The 18,564-nt window shown below is 34.2% G+C and overlaps 1 protein-coding gene across 1 annotated transcript in view; it reads left to right on the plus strand.

The window, feature by feature from the left end:
* Nucleotides 1–11,345: 11,345 nt before the first annotated feature.
* Nucleotides 11,346–18,564, plus strand: part of LOC150101865 (uncharacterized) — a 207,622-nt gene continuing 200,403 nt past the window's right edge. The window contains exon 1 of the mRNA XM_090400008.1: nt 11,346–11,814. The gene's annotated coding sequence lies outside the window, so the exon portion shown is untranslated. The remainder of the gene's footprint in view (nt 11,815–18,564) is intronic.

Below are 18,564 nucleotides of genomic sequence, written 5' to 3' on the forward strand. Positions count from 1 at the left end.
GATGACAGACGTATCTTTGCCCGTTTAAACTGAGCAAATTCTGTGGTAAATTCAGGACTCCGCCACTTTATCTGTTTTCTTCTTTCTATCAACTGACTCTCTTCCTTTTATACATCAATTTTTATAATCAATAGGCCTGTGTAGCTCAGTGGAAGTGACGCTTGCATCTTCTGCGCTAGGCCGCCCGAAGATAGACTTATAGTTCAAGTCTAGTGGGCGAACTTAATATTAGCCTTTCTTCGACCGGTTCCCGAGTTAGTCGATCTCTGGCACGGGCAGGCAGATTTTTTCTCCCAGAAACTCTGGTGTTTCGTCCTGTAAACTCAAGAAAATCGAACGTAGAATCCACATTATTTTAGGCAGTAACATATCCTATTAGGGTTAGCTATCAAGAGAGGGCAGCACTTGTTTGCTGGTCTCTTCATCGGTGACCGTCTATAATTAGTGATAGACATTGGGCAGCTATCTTTGGTGAGACTGAACTACCCGCTCAGTCTCCAAAAGCTAGATAGGGTTTAAAGGCCTCGCCTACTCCTTATAAGGGAATAAAATAAACTAGATTTTTTTATCCCGCAAAAAGCCAAACCGGCTGGAAGAACACATGGCATTTACAAATAAAATATACTATAAGTATACTGCTAACTATCCTATTCTGGAATAACGGTTAGACAGTCCAATATAAACTAACATTTTCTTAAAAACAGTCGTCCTTGTCATTTCTTTTTTAAATCAGTCAATTTTAAATTAAACTATTGAAAATGGCTGGATTTTATAATCTTTTTACTGTTTTATTCTGCTTTTTTATTCCACTTAATTACTTATTTCTTTTATTCCATTTGCTCACTCCTAGTTCGACCCAAAAATTCAATTACCCATATCCAGTAGACAGTTTTGCTTATGACAGTACATTGGTTTGATTGCTCTGATAAAGAGTATATTATTCTCTTCACTTTTATTTAACATACTTTATAATACCCAAATATACACAGCTTCTAGAATGTCTATGCTCATGCTTTTAAATACAGATCTCCATAGCATCCTTTAGCAGGGATCTAATGACTTGGTTATTTTAATTTCTAAGAACAACGACAAAGCAGGTTTTGGTCCACCCTTACTTTTAATAATACATGTTTAAACAACACGAAATTTATCTTTCCTCAAATAAACATATATTTCAAGTCTCGTCTCCACAAGAAGCCAGCAAACTAGGTTTTCTCTTTTGCTTCAAGCGTTTTACCTCCGAACAGCTATTAAACCTAATTACACATCACAAATCTGTTCTACCATTGAACTGACGATCTGTGATATCATCGTAGATTTATGCGTTCCAGGAAGTTTAAATGTGTCAAAGTTAAATCTGCCGTGTGTTTATAAGTTGGAATAAATAAACCAAGTGGAATAATCATCTTGTATGGAACTGTGTACTTTACAGGTTAATGCGCTAACTAACCTTGATTCTCATAAATGTTAAGCTACAGAATTATGCAGATTTTCGGTATTAGGTAGGATTCAAGCAGTACCTCTTGCGAAAAACTGTTAACACTCCCTTCCAGTCACTTATGAACATCAAAATTTAGAAACCGTTTCAAGCAAATTGTGATTACACTCCAGAGAATAAAGAGTCTAGTAATGCTTTCCCCCCCAGAGAAAACAGCCAGTTTGAAGTCCAACGAAATGGGTTAGTAGTTCTACTTGGATATTGTGAAATGAAGACAAGCTAAGTGAAACGAATGCGTATAATTTAAGTAAGGCCAGTGTACAAAGTTATCAATCTTTCTTTGAAAACGAATTAAGGATTCATCCTTTATCTTCTCGTGTTTCTTCCCCCCCACTATTCATTCCCTTTTATGGGGCCTACAGGTGTAGATCTGCATTAATATCTCATTAGAGGCTTTACTTAGAAGACAAATTGTATTCTGAATAGTGTAAAATTGCATTAAGTAGATAGAGGCGTAACTGTTCTGAAGAGTAGCCTGGAATTTTAATGTGCTCGAGTCTATAAATTTTCGTAAGTGGTCAATTAAATTGTAGTTTTGAAAACAGTAATTTAGGGGTGCATATGGGATATTTAACTAAAATGGAAATATTTTCCTTAAAATTGCAAGTAGATTTTGTAGTTTGTCCCATACCTGCGTTTTCTTAGTAAGTGTGTCTTCGGTATCATGGTTTAATCGAAATAACATGGCCACAGTGTTACAATTTAGAGATGAGTTGTTCTCACTGCGATGAAATTATGTATTCAGCACATTCCATTTTCCACTATTATTATTACGTGATATCCCCGCAAAGAATCGAAAGACTCACCGTAAGAATATCTGGAACATATTTAATACGACTAGAGATAATGGACATCAATCCTATTCAAATTAAACATCGAGTTCTATTGTTGTTGATACGTTTTTAACATTTGGAGTTATTCAAAATGGTTGCTGTTTGAAGATGGAATAATGTGTGTCTTTATTGTAATAATATGACCTGTAAAAATACTGATGTTTGCATAAAAACGAATAAAGATGTAAGCCGAACGAAATAGTACCAGTTACAGACGTTTTTAACATAACCGGTGCTACTTTGCTCTGTCGGATGCGTCAATCCGAAGACTGGTTAGGATAGCAATGTTACTTTACTAGGGAGTAGTAAAGTGATCGTAGTACAGTGTAATTTCCCGTTGCCTTTCTTGCCCAATAGTAATATTTATGTCCGGGACCATTCATAAATATTGAGGGATAAAAAACCCAACTTTTCGGGAGAGAAAAACTTCCACCTCGTTGAGACTGGCTAACTCACCTTTTGATTGATTATTAATTATTAATAAATCTCTGTAGTGCGATTTATTAAGTTGAAATTTCTTCTGACTACCTCCACAGTTAATAAACGTGGGTAGAAATTAGTTCAGACGTGTTTAACAGCAGAACTGAATAGCAGATTTCTTCGTGTTGTGAACGGCATGATCAATTTCTTCCACGTTATCCAATTAAACAAGTTAGAGATCAAACAAGTGATCTCAGATCACCTTCCCTCATCCTCAGTAATACACACTAAAAAACTAAGAATTTTTTTTTCGTTCAAGAAGCTAATTTACACACACCCATCTATATAAATCCAAAATCCCGCCCATCCTTAGAATACTGTTCACACATTTGGGGTGGTCCACGTAAAAATTCTTTATGCTGTGCAAAGTAGAGCAATTTGGCTCATAGATGACCCTTTCCGCTCTATGTCTCTTCTACGGATAGTTCCATGGTCACTTCTCCAATGGCTTGGCAAATACCATTCCTTCGCTTGCTGTTAGGCCTGTTAAAACGAGAGCAGCTGCTGTCCAACATCCCATTACAGTACAACTGCAAACTCATCGACCCTGCTTCTTCTTCTCCTCATTTATTCCATCTACCTCTGTCCTCTGGAACCTTCTTCGTGATGTGTTTCCCAACGATTTCAATCTATAGCTCTTTAAGAAGAATGTTAGAAAGAAGAAAGTTTCTTCTTTCTCAATCTTCACCTACACCTCACACAATGGCACAGATGTGCTATAGATTCTTGTACCTCTCGTGTGTGGAATAAAAAAAAAGCTAATGGGAAGTAGCCTCTGGTTAAGATGATGAAACTGCACCAGGCAGTAACACAGCTGTCACGCTTACAACCTGCCAAAAAAAAAAAAAAAAATAACCAAGTCCTCTCCTGATAGCCATTGTTCAAAACAACGAACAAAAAAATATCGTATATGTCAGCGACCACCAAAATTCCTTTTCAAAATGTTTATTTTATGCTATATATACTCGCCGCTTCTAACATATTACTTGTATTTTAACATAATATAAGCATGAAAATTACAGCAGGTATTTTCTTTGCTGTAATTTATGCAATGTCTTTAGTATGAAGGGACTGGTAAAATTGTCTTTTATATTCATATCGGTCTTCGGTTTCATATATTGTAATTGATGGGATCATTACATTTTTTTAATGAATACAATTATTAACAAATACATATATATTAATATACTGGTATATTAGCATGTCAATTAACATTATATAAAAGCAAAAGCTTATTAGAACAGAGTCACGCCTCTAACTTATGCCCTTACACAACCGATAGTGTAGGGACTACACTATCGGTTGACTGTTTTCCATCGTCGAATTCAAAGGTTTTTTAAACTTTTAACATCATATATGCCGAAATATACTGCACATCATCATCACCATTATTATTATTATTATTACAGGAATGTAATTATCACTCGTGTTCCAAATAAAGTTAACTATGCTGAAATTTAAGAGTTCTGTGTAAGTAAGCTTACAAAGACACACGGGAAATTTTTGAAAGTTTTGATATTTCCCCACACATTTTTTCTTTTTCTTTGAAGTTGGTCATTTTGGATGATTTTTCCATATAGAAAAACTAGAGTTTTCTGTATGTGTTGCAGACTAAATTTAAGTCAATTTTATTCAATACTTAAAAATGTTAATGATTTTTAAGTTGAAAGAGCCTTGGAAGGCTTCATGCTTAGCGACTGTTACTAAATGTATTATTTTAGTGAAGTGTTGGATAAAAAAATCTTTATGTGAAACCAAAATTCAACCTAAATTTGTTCTGCCTTGATACTTCTTGTTAATCTTCTCGATTTACAAGAAGTATCGAGGCGTGAGATTCACAAGAAGTGAGGGTCACATAGTAAGTTAGGGAGGGCAGATATTGTTGGGAACTTATGTGAACAGTGCGTCGGACCAAAAAAAAAAAAAAGAAAAGAAAGAAATTAGAATAAAGGATATACAGAAACAGATACCGGTAGATAATTTTTTCATTCATTTTAAATATATCACGTTAAACTTAATAGTATCCTTCCCCAAAAATGTTGACTGTATTATGTAACTGTTATGACGGTTAATTATTGGTGGAAAATATTAATTTGCAAGTTTACTTCAAGGCATTAACTGTAAGATACCACATCTACTCATTATTAATTTAAAAATTAATAAACAGTTTTCACTATATAAAATTTATAGGAATTATTCTTTTTTTTAAAATATTTTTAAGAAATGGATACTTTAAACGATTTATAACTTTATCATATACCATATTGAAGATGGTTTCTAATACTTTGGGTAACCAGTGTACACATTTATATTGCAGGGTCGTATTGCTCGCCTTTTCCAGCTCTACAGACAAGTTATTTATAGACGAGTTTCTGCATTCAGTGCTTTGTTCGGTGAAATATGCCTTTATCTGACTCACCGATTCCAATTACTTGCCACAGATCCTTGGAATCATGAGAATTTCTCTGTACTTTGAGGCCTTGGTTGCTGAGCAACATCCCAGTTTCTTCTCGAACGCTTACAGGTAAGTTCCTAATCACTTTGCGGTCGCACGGGTGGAACGCGTTTGTGCGTGACTGAGCAGAACGCTGAGGTCTGTTAAGTGTAGTCCTCTTTTGTTGTTGGCAGTTTTCGAAGCTGTTCCGTTAGTCGGGAATGGATGAACTTGTGGAAGGGACGGGCTGTCACGTAGCGCGCGCGATTTTTCCGTAGCAAAACCGGCCTGAGGAAGATGCTAAAACAAAATACAAACAAGCAAACAAAAAAAAAAAAGATTAAACCGTAGCTGGATGCTTCAGGCGTATTTTCCTGGTTTTAATTGAATCTTGGGATTGTATTGAATTTTGACAGCAAAGTGTCCATGGACTTTTATTTTTTTTTCCCTTTGAGCAACTGTCTGTTAAGCAAGCAATGTGAAGGATATTTTAAGGATAAATTAGAGTGGATGGATCAGCATCTTGAGATAAAGGGTAAGCAGGTCGCTAATCCAATCAATGGTTTTGTTATTTATTATTTTAATTTTATTTTGTTATAATTATGCAAAAAACTACTACTATGGATTAGTTTCTTTTTAGTTTTAATTTTTAACATATAAGTCATCTTAAATGATGCTACAGTCTTAGGAAAAAGTAGAGTTCGGAAAATGCAACCGATGGGAGGCAGAAGTATCTAAGAATTATTATCCCTGGTAGTCTTACATTATTTATATACCAAAATATTTTATTATATCATATATTTTATTTTATTATACGTATTATACAAATATTATTTTATTTTATATATAGCGCTAATCAGAAGACCTATAATTATTGGTAGAAAGTATGAACAAAAGCATTCTAAAAAAAGACCGGTGCTATAATTCAGAAATAATTTGGGAGCCGATCAGTGAATTATATATTACATAGTTGTAATATATTGATGTTACTATCCGCTTTCAATAGTGTTCTCGCATTACTTCTGTTAACCTGTATTTAGTACTGTATATAGTTATAAAGAAATACGTGTGACAATAAATTGTCACACGTAAATTGACAATATATAAAAAAAACTGTGCAAGAAAAAAACTGAGAAAACTCCTCACAAAGACTTGGAGGGGGAGAACTTGTTTTCCCCCTCCTTCCGATCCACACACGGTTGTATGCCACAGCACTTTATATTCAGACCAACAATACATTCGGTCAGCAACATCACACTGCAGTGTTGAAATATCTGCAAGATTCTGTAAACAGAAATCCGGAGAATAGAAAACGAGTGGAAATTAGCTTCTTAACATGGTAATCCCCAGTTGAGTTCGGTTAACAGTTCTAAGCAAGTAAGCTACGAGGTCAGTGTATTAGGTGTATTATGGCTCTTATGTCGGCAAGAGAACATATACAATTGCACATGTTCTCCGGCCGACTTTTGCCCTTTTCCTCCGGAATGATAAAAAAAAAAAGTCTGTCTCCGCATTTGACCAGTTACTAATGTCCCTGTTCGTTATGCACTGTCTCTCTGAAATAACTTCTCTCTAAGCACAATGTCGTAAGCGATTTATACCACTGTATTCTGTGGCTTCTCCGAGATTTCTTCTCAAACTTGAAGGTTCCTCTGAAAAGAACGAGATTCAAAGCCAAATGCGATGATGTTGAAGATTTCGTGACTTCTGGAGAATAGAAAGGCAGCCAAAATGAGTGCGCATGCACCCAAGAGAACTGTTTTGAAGGTAGAAGCAAACATTAGGAAGTAGGTTGGAGTTTCTCTGCATCTTACAGATGATATTAGGTGCTTAATGGGATTAAGTATGGGGTCTGAGCGAGCTAAGAGAGAAATGAATAAATTTTTAAGCATTCTCTCCCACTTTACTTCACAGTAAGTAATGTCACTATTACTTGTTCTGACGATCAAAAGTAGGTGCATTTGATCGTCAACGGGTAAAGCATGACAGCCAAGCATCCCGTAAATAGGTAGAGAGAGAGAAGGACCCCCCTCCCCCTTAGTATAAAACAACAAACTTTCATTAGCTTGGACTGTTCACGAGACAAAACATAGAAAATTAACTCCTTCCAGTTGATGTCTCTAACTCTCGATCTACGCTCTTAGCATATCGGGTGTTTGGTCCAATCCACCCGCTTTATTCGTCATTGTAACAAATCGTTTGATTCTGTTTTGAAACAAGTTTCTGCTCTAGTCCGATCACCGAAAGTAGTTGCTGCAATTTCCGTCGTGTAATTCCTACAAGAGACTTTTGCACTAGTCTTATACAGGCTTCAGATAATCTAGAGATGTCTAATTCTTCGTTAGTGGTGTATGTATGTATTTATAAGATCAGAGGTGTTAGAGCCCATGCATATGTATGTGTTATCTGCTTATTTATTGTGTTAATCATGTAAATCGTTTTAAAACAAGAGAAAAAAAAAAAACTCTACTTATCCCCCACCCCTCAAAAGCTAATTCCAACATAAATGGGATCTCTCTCTCTCTCTCTCTCTCTCTCTCTCTGAATGTCGCTACTCGCCTAGATGACCGAGGGATAAATCCTCCACTTTATTACCGGAGATGATCGCATTCCACTGTGACGTGAATGTTTGTGAAAAGCTTTAGATGGTAGACGAGTCCAGTATCTTGCTTTTTGGTACTGGAGTATGGAGTGGCACTGGGAAAAAAAGAAGTTGGTCTCCAGAAGTTGACTTTTACTGCAATAATGTGATTTATTAGTATTATTTTTTTTATAACAATTCCACCAATGGAACATTTTAGAGCATAGCACATTAGTAACTTGGCGACAAGGATGTTAGTTACTCGGGCCAACTTTTTAAGTGACTTGATACATCCAATAAGCTGAATGGTGGTCTCACACCGGGCGAAGAAAATCATTTGCATCATAAACTAATTTTAGGTGGAATCATCATCGAAAATTACTTACTTAAAATACACCGAAGACATTTACAGAATACTCAGACTAACAGGTTAGTTTTCAAGTTCCAAATCAATATTAAATAGATTATCATTGGAAATGGAACTTCGTCTACAGCAAGTCATAGAAATCAAACAACTTCATAGCATTCGACAGTGGAATTATCAAGTATGTACAAACCCGCTATTGGATTGCAACTAGTAACATCAGTTATAAAGAAATGTGTGCTAGTCCAATCAAAAGTGTGCTAGTATATGCTTAAGTAATAACGATGAATCAAACGAATCTATTTAGGTTTCACGCATTTTGTGAAACGCACTTAAAATATATAATTATCTTTTTCCCTAGATGGTGCTGGAGTCCTTCTTGGGATGCCAATGCTCACTGTAAATAGTAAGCATTGATCACTACCTTTAAATCTTCGAAGATCTTATTTGTCTTGAGGAGTTCATTATCACCAAACTGACATTAACGGGACAATACTCACATGTCTAATTGTAAGAAACTGCATTACATTTTGTGACAAAATCAGTAAAGCAGCAATGCACACTTGAATAGCCTTGAGCTGCTTAAAAAAATGAAGAATCAGTGACTGACGTGAGGTCAGTGAAGGGTGACATCTGAAGACATTTTTTTTTGTTTGTTATACACGTAAGGATATTTTAACCGAAGATTTCGTAAAGAAAATAGTGTGTTCACAGGACCGGTTTGCCTGCTTTGAGTAATGAAAAACCTCCGTATAAGACCAGTTAACTCACCTTTAGTCGAAAGAGACCAGATAAAGGTTCCTCACTTCATGGACGGAATCGAACCCACGTCTTTTCGATCAAAGGACTTCGTCTATACCGACTGAGCTATGAAGGCTCCATACACATGTCACAAGACCAAAACATCAAAAAGCATACGCAACTCCTTAAACTTCTCTGGGATACTGAGTGCCGGAAACTTCACCATAACAATGCACCTGCACATTCAGTCCAAGTATAGTTCTTTACAATTGCGACTGCGACATTTCACTGCATTGACCAATGTTGGGTTCCTTTTGACTATTTTTGCATAACGTAAAAGCACCGTGAAAGACTTGAGGGGGGGGGGGAGTTTCTCTTCGTGAAGTTAATACACAAAACAAAAGAAGACATTTTCAATGATCCCGAAAATTGCGCTAGAAAAGTTAATGGCAGGAATAAGTGCATATTGAATACCATTTATTTAGTATAATTCGTATTTTTAGCTTCTATTGATGTCATTTACACCAAACTGAGCTCAAGTGGCTGTTCCCGCTAAACGGAAAGTTTTCACCTCCCCCTAGGTCATCACACCTCTTTGACTGGTTTCAGCATTGCTCGCTGACATGAGTGAAGTGGTCCTATCATCAAGAATAACCCTGATTACATATATCCAACACGAGGCTTTCACTAACCTTAATTAATGCCATAGTTGAAAAGTGTTTTCGGATTGCACTTTGATTCTTAATCTCATATTTCCACAGTCTTAGACTCAATAATCAGAGCGATACTCATGCGTATGACCTTTAAGACAAGCAAAGTATATGGAACAAACTACATATTAGGAAGTCCAAATGCGCCAATTTTCAAATCACTATTTCAGTAACAGATACTTTGGTTTTCTCAGTTTTTACACATTGATTCTGACGATATCCTCCTTATAATAATTTTAGTATAACTACAGCATAACTTAGGTTTAACGCTCCCGGATCCAGCACCGACTGGGAAGGATTCTTGACATCCTTGTCATTCTGATGCACTTCGCCATAAGGAAGGGGTAAAAAAATATAAAGCGAATATTTGAATGATACTTCTCACATGCACTTTATTAATTATTTTAGCGGAACTAAGAAGGGTAATTTACGTAGAAAATGCCTTCGATTTGCTTAGAATTTGGGAGATTATAATCAGTGAAGTTATCTATTAATTTTCGTAGAGATACATACCAAAGAGAGTGCGATTAAGTAAGGTTTGGAATCACAAAAATATACTGATGGTATGGGTGTAAGAAGACGATCGAAATCATATAGGACAGACTTCTTTTTTTTAAAAAAAAACTAGGAAAACTTGTAACAGTGTCGAAGGGGCACCGTGCAGGATATTTGTCACCTATTCTGATGCCACCTACAAAGTAATGCTTTCTTCGACGTATAAATCTGGAAATTTCTTGTTTTTCAAGAACAAATCGTGAATCCGACTGTATACATCATGGCTTTCCAACATCTTTGCGATACAATTAATCGAAAATGGCCTTTAAAATTGTCTTCCGGCATTACGTCAACGTGTCATGTCAAGGATTTTGAATGTTCCGAAACTATCGGCAACCAATGCAGAAATTCTCGTGATTTCTAACCTGAATTTTTAGTAGTTTTATTTTCTATGAACTGTTTTTCTTCTTCTCTTCCCTCCCACAGGATAGAAAGCAGTCTGAAGCGGAAAAGATTTAGGTTTTCATTAAACGATTTAATTAAGTCCCGGAAAGATCATTCGATCCAGAAGATGAATTGAAATGTTGCTGCAAAATCTCACTTTGAAGGGGCTAACCTTAAATAACTTGTACGCGTGCTTTAATTTCCCTAAAAATGCTATCTCAGATATTTCAGATCAGCAATATATGAACAGTTTTCATTTAAAACGAAACTTTAAATTTTAAAGGAAACCAATGGCAGAAAATGGCAAGCCGAAAAGAATTGGAAAAAGTATTTTTTTTTTTTTAAATTTCATTCAATAAAGAAAACAATTTCATCTTCATACAAGGGAATATGCAGTTCTTTTTCACGTTATTTAATATAGAGAGAAAGACGAGGGGAGGGAGGGGGAAGGAGATAGTTACACTTATAAACTTTGCTTGAAGATTTCTAAATGCTAGTACACTAGTTACTCTCACCAACCCACTATAAAATCGTTAAACAGTACAGGATTTTAGTGTGGAGACGGCAGTTGTGTTTATTCCCATCAAAAGATTGTAAACTATATCGAAATTATTGTTTACAAAATCTATCTTAGTAGTAAAACACACGTGTAAGAAGTTCATGCAGACATTATTTCGCATATGCAAACTCAATAACAAATTCTCGAGCTTCATCATTTCATATCTCTTCTAAGCTTTATTTCTCTCTCGTACTTCAAGCAAAAAAAAGTGTAACGTCGTATTCTAATTAAACAAACTCTCGAATGATCTGTAAGCATATTATTATTATTATTACACGGTGCATCCATGGAGTTCCGGGACTTAATTGTGCGAGGCCATCTGCAGTACTTGACATTAATCTATCTCGCGCGGTCTTTCTAATTGTATTGTGGTCTGTTAATTTGAAGATCTTTGTGACTGTGCCGAATGACATCGTTCAGCTAGATTAATCTCTTCAACCAGTGAAAATTCTCTACCCCAAGGCGAGCTTTCCTGTTTGGGAATTGAAAGGAAGCGAAAAGGGTGTTGAAAATATGAAACCATCGTGTCTCGAAGGCTTGCATTGATGGCCTATTCCATCGAATCCCATCAACGGTGCAAGGTATTTTCTATGCATTTCAAAGGGGAATTAGCTGGTCACAGGCTGAGTCGGGGTGGAAGGATTTTCCTGTTCGTAAAAAAGACAAGAGAAACAGGTAAGCTTATGCGAAGATGTTTTTTTCGCAATTATGCTACAAACGTAAATATATTTGCTTCATGGCCTTCGTTACTTGGACATTAATTCCAAATAATTCCAAATTCAAATACTTCTTTTACCAAATGTATTTTCTTACACATGTTCTAGTAGTCGTTACAATGCTCATCTAAGCTACTGTGGTCTTTTTCTTGACGATGTCACTTTTTTTGTTTTAACTTTTGGCATTCTTATTAGGAGTTCCACTTTTTCAAAACCTTCAACTTAAAAACAGTTGCAGGACATGCATCATTTTCGTAATTTTTTAATCTTTTTATTCAATTTTTCACAAAATCTACTTTCTTACACATTTGCACACAACACACATGCTACAAGAAGGGTGTAATAAAATCATACGGGAAAGTGAAATAAAAGCACACAAAATTGTGTAGAGATCATGTGGTTTTGTTGAATGGTGAAGGGAGAAGAATGAGAAGATCTGAGATAATAATTAAAAAAAGTTTCAATTCCAAATATCACATTTTATGAAATACATTCCAGAAAGAGTTGAAATAAAGTTATTGTAGGCTTCGGAACAACAACAACAATAACAAAAAGGTTCAGATTTATCCGGATATCAAACGACTTCACATATTTTAGTAAAGATCCCAAATACTAAATTAATAAAAGTTTATTAATTTATAAAATTCGATAAAATTAATTTATACTAAATTAATAAAATCTGGTGAGGTGATTTACGGAACCAGAGTATGGATTTTTTTAGATCTACGTTTATATACATTTTAATACAAAATCAAACGAATTCTAACAGTCAAAATGCGAATAAAACGCGTGTTCAAATTTCTGAATAATATCTGCAATGTATGCTGCAGATTAAAACGTATAAGATATGGGTTTATTAGATCATGCAGGAGATCGTTTTTCTTTTCGGATCCAACAGCTAAAAGCAAACTTTAGAGAGCGCTGCATTGCTGTTAGATGAGCAGCAGGGGGGGAGGGGTTAACTTGTGGTTCAAACGTCTCTGAAATCCCGTCAACTTAAAAAAGTACCGGTTTTGCTGGTAATGGAATGAGGAACTTACCATCGCACCAAGGCCAAGGTGCCGATCTGGCTGCTAGGCGACACACAACTTACACACACACACACTTGGGGTTGTTGGCCACTAATCCCCCTATCGCCTTCATCCCCCCTCCCTCCTCATTGACTGCATCATTTCACATGCAGTCCTTCCCCCTACTTTTGTTGTGATATGCAAATGATAATTTTACTGTTTGAGATTACATGTGCGTGGTTTGATGATTGTACCACTTGGATAGGAACTTATTGGCTTTGCAGACCTAATCTTCAATGGCAAATAAACAGGGAAGTACTTATGCTGCCGAGATCTATTGTTTTTTTTTTTTCCCCTTTTTATATATCTTAGTTTCACGCTTGTGAATCAGGACACACAAAGAAAGTAGAATAATCTGTCTAGAACATTGTTCACTCACTGATTTGTGCCGATACTATCGCCTCAGAGTAGCAGCTCGCGATATTATCATGAAAAAGCTTTGTTTCATAGACAATAAGCCTTTATGGCGAGTCAGAGCTGGGTACTAGATTTTTTTTTTTCCCCTTGTGTTTTAACTTGAAACAGAAGAACCTGCTGCCTTCATGATGAGTTATAGAAAGATACTTTGTTCGTCAGAAGGAAGTAAAGTTATTTATATCTTACACTATATAGACGAAGAAATATGTAAGTGGAAAATCAAAAAAGCAATACTAGAAGCCTTCAGATTTCGGTCAATGGCCTAATTCAGGGAAGAGAGAGAGAGAGAGAGAGATACTGTAATTGGCCGTTTGCATGTTAATTTAAACTGATGCCGCTATTAACTATTCTTTCCTCAGTTTTCGCAATACTTCCCTGAAGGTGAATAATCCTTTTAAGACGGCAAAAACGCCTTATGAGAGTCATCTGCATTTTCTTAACCTAAGGCAAGCATATATTGTTATTATTTTAGATTTATCTCTACATACATAAAAGCACTTATACACAAGTGAAACTGTATTAAGATATAACAATGTATGCATTCTGTGCAGACGATAAACTAAGTAGATTAATATCTCTACAGTATAAAATGATAAAATTTATCTTTTGGAAGTAAACTGATGATGTCAACTTTATCTACACTACAATGACAGCATAAAATATTAACAGCCAAACCTCTATGCCACTACGCAGTTATGCTAAAGCATTACTTGGAGGCTAACTATAGAATAACTAGAACGTGTGGTATATATGTGAACTATTGCCCAACAAGCTTGTGGAACTCAAATCTCATAGCCTATTGGTATTATAATGATTTTCGTTGCTTAATACAAGCCACCAAATAACAATACAAAAATTTACACTAAAACTTGTAACAATGAAACTACCAAGAATTCCTTATCCAAATCTGTATATCATCGATGTGGGTCATTGTTCTCGACCAGGTTGCAATAATATCCCTTTCTTCTTCTTCTTCTTGGCACTCGTTTATTATTTCTGATTTTCAGTGACATTTGCTGTTTATTTACTTTTTACATTAATTGGCTAATAGCCATGTTTCTTTTGTAAATGCTGCGTCATTTTCACGTACACTCAAAGTCCTTCTGTGCTATTGTACTACGCAATCGAATATCTTCAACCGAGACGAAGACTGTTTTTTTTACGTTATGAGAAAATAAAGCAACAATTTGTTATTCATTATTGCTAATTTTCCTTCCTGCATGTGCCACCTGGTGTTTTGCCAGTTGTTTATTTGTAATAAACAGTAAATGGCAAACTGTTTCCCAATTAATAGTAACTAATAAAAATGTTTTAAGCGCGTAACATCTTTCTGTTATAAATTCGTTTCTATAAAATGTTCGTAAACATTTAATCTGTTATACCGCTAGTGTATTACAAGAATTCTATTTTTCTAATTGATCTTGTTTGTGTTTTAATTGTATTTTTAATTACTAACAGGAATAAAATATCTTACGATTTACCATAATTTTTAACTATTATTTGGTTAAATGTTAGCTAAAATATGATTTAATTAAAACATTTCGATGTGCATCTTACGAGATGATAAAGCTCACTTTTTTAACTACTTTCACGATTCTACAACAGGTGGCATGTTTCGGGCTAGTCCCAGAGTTTCATTGATCTGCGCATGTTTCTTCTGCGCTTGTAGTTCATTACCTTACCGGGTACTTTTTCATACGGGCATTCGTTGTAGATGTTTTACATTTATTACTATTGTGTTTTCCTATTGTTTCCATTATGGAAGTCTGGTTTAGTTCTTTTAACATGTCATTGTGTTGCTTTTTTATCTAGTGTTGTATAACCCACTGTTCTCATAGTTCATTTCTGCTGCCGTGATTCTTTGTTTATTTTTACTCTATTCTCCACACTTCACTAACTTACAATAATAATGATGATTTTGATAAAACATTATGCATTCTTAGTCTATTTTTTAGTGGCTACTGTCGGGCTTAAATATTTTTTTATGATTATTTCATTACTTTAGATAATTTATCTATTTTGTTAGATGTGTCTGAATCTTCATTGCAACTTGATTTACTGAAATTTGTTTGCCTGTTCTCGGAGACGAAAAACCCGAGTTTCCTATTCTTAGTTACTCTAAATACCACTTGACTATTTCAAGTAGCAAAGAATCTAAAATAAAATATATTTAGATTTGAATTCTTTCATCCTCCATTCTCTGATTATTTCATTCAGATATACTCCTAATGATATTGGAGATAAGGGATATCCCTATATATGTCCAGCTGTTACTTCAAATATTTTGGTCCTGTTCTTGTCTCTTTTTATCCTTATTACTGTTCTTATTTAGGCTGTTTTAAAATAAATTTAGATTTACAGATCATTTTTTTTAATATATTGAAGTCTATTTTGGCAAAAGTTTTTTATTTTTATTTTTTATAATCTATGACTATTAGTAGCTTCTAAGTTGAATTATTTTCTCTTCTGAATTTGTATTTTGAAAGTGAATACAAGATTTATGCAGGATCTACCTTTTCTAAAACCATTTTGTTCTTCATTTCTAATTTTTAAAAGAATAGGGTTGATTTTATTCTTCAATATTTTTGTATATATTTTAGTATTAAGTATTAATAACGTCATTCTTCTGTAGTTTTCGCAACAGTTCTTATTTCCTTGAGAAAATAGGAATCAAAGTTGTTTCGGTCACTGGATATTTTACCAGTGTTACATATTTTTTATTTACCTATTATTTATTTCCTTTCCAGAGTTCAGAAATAATAATCTATTCATTATTGGTCTTCTCTCTCTCTCTCTCTCAAATATCTATTTCTTTTTTTTTTTTTTTAAAGAACTTTATTACTGTAGTCTTTATATTTCTAACTTAGCATTAGAATGATTCCAACCTGATTTTTGTATAACTATTGTCAAATGTCTGCATTATTTTCTATCTCTTCTTTCTATTATGTTTTCTCGATACGTATGTCTTTCTGTTTTTATCGTTTGTAGTAATAACTTCGGGTCAAATAAGTGTTTATGATCATTTTTTTTCTTTACCCGATTTGGGGATATCGTAATATTTGCTATTATTAAATGATAATTATTGTAAAAAATTATTGTAGCGTCTCTAAATTCTTATGTTATTCATTAATGTTGCTAGTTTATTAGCTATTAGATAGTCAATTACTGAATTTTGATCTCCAGCTATTCAGATGACTTTATGAGCATATTTATGTTATTTAAAAAAATTAACTCTCAGATGTAAATAAATTACTTTAAATAATATTCCATTTGCAGTGGGTTATGTCTCCTCTACCCCCCCCCCCCCCAAAAAAAGTCAGTTTAATATTAAACATTTGAAATCGTGAACTGTTTAGTTTCATATAGTGTCTCGCTTCATACATTTGCTCTTTTTTGTTGTCATTTTAAATAAATAAGCTTTATATAATTGCAGAGTATTCAAATATTTTATGCTAAATTAATCTTTGTTTCATATAAATTTAACTTAAAAATACGTTAGTCAACAGAGAGAGACTAAAAACTGTACATCTAGTCAAAATAATTCGAAACGTATATTTATTTGTATTATTTATTTATTCGTTTAAACATTTAAAAGAACTGCACACGTCATAATGGGATGAACTAGCTATTTCATTATATTATTACGTCATAATGGGATGAACTAGCTATTTCATTCTTGAGTACTGTATTTAGGATTGCATCAAATAGTGTGGAAACGGTCTAAAGCTACAGAGTCATTATTGCATTATTATTAATAACTGAAGCCTTTATCTCCAGTCATCATTTAAATGCAAGTCATTTGCATAACGTTGTAGTACTATAATTTTATACCAGAGAGAGAGAGAGAATAAATATATACCTCGGGGAGTATCTTAATTTGAATCAACCACTAATGATTGTAGGATAATATTATAATTCAGATAGACAAAGGATTAAATAGTACTGATGGCTAGATTATTTTTCTTTTTTTTTTTCTTTTTTTTTTAAACAAGTCTTAAAATGAGCAAAATAGTGCATCACATTCTTAAAAAAATATTATACTGCATATGTAATCTAATGCATCTTAACATTAAAATAATCGTAACTGTTGTTGATCAATCAGAACATAATCTAAATTTTATTTCCCATATTATCATTTCTTGCTGGGCAGTTACCTCGGAGGTTTTGCTCTAGACATGGTTCAGCATCATAAAAGATAATACCCAAAAGTTCTAAAATGAAAAAAAAGTAAACGATTTCACAGTTATTCTATTTTCATTTTAGGTTAAGTTTCTGTTATTATTATTAACAGTCATTTGATGACTCCAGAATAATGTTATTGTTGTTTTTAAAGTTAATATTATATTTGATTATTACATGCGATATCTTCGCCTATTCAAACAGCAATATGTCGAGTTTATTTCAAAATGAGATTTGTTGGGATCAAAAGATGGCGCCACTAGTTTAACTCGAGTTATCGTCTGCTATTCAGTTCTGTTGCACCACCACCATGCAGGTGGTAATAATAGCATCTTTTGTAGTACCTTTTTTATATTTAGACAAGTAAAATTGATTATTTAAGAACAAAACATTACATTATTAACCTTATTAATCCGAAACTAGCAAAGTAAGGCTGTACAGTTTCTCTTCAGTAAGGTGCCGCTGGATATCTTACTGATTAAAACTGATCATACTTATTTATTTCATATACACTTGGGTTTTGTGTATATTTTGGTTACTAGGTTAGAATGCCACTTTGAATTATTGTACCTAGAAGGTATTAATTAATATTTTCAGTTCTTGTACATCCCTGGCAAATATTTGATTATAAAAACATGGGAAATAAATAATAAAAAAGTAGTTAGCCGTATTTGAATGTTTTTTCAACTGACAGAAAGCTAATTTATATAAACAAGCGTTAAGCAGTTTTGAACTTCGCAATTCCGGTTTTGTTTGCTAATTCGTGTTTCAAAAGTACGAAGATGACTAGAAAAGTCAGTCTCCTATCCCAGGCCTTTAATTTCATCTCTCTATAGCAAATTTTCACTTAATTTTTACATTTGCTAAAACTGAAAACATGAATGCGTATTCGATCTTGATTAAGTAGTACAGAAACAAACAAAACACACAAAAATAACTTCCGTTTATTAGTTAGGACTTATTCACGACAATGAATGACATCACAACTCCATAACCAGTGGCGTAGCTACAGCTATTGTCGCCCGGGGGCGATCCCTGAGTTT

This window comes from Typopeltis vanoorti, chromosome 11, assembly GCF_054136105.1.
Source record: "Typopeltis vanoorti isolate ZY-2024b chromosome 11, IOZ_Tvanoo_1.0, whole genome shotgun sequence".
Taxonomy (NCBI): Eukaryota; Metazoa; Arthropoda; class Arachnida; order Uropygi; family Thelyphonidae; genus Typopeltis; species Typopeltis vanoorti.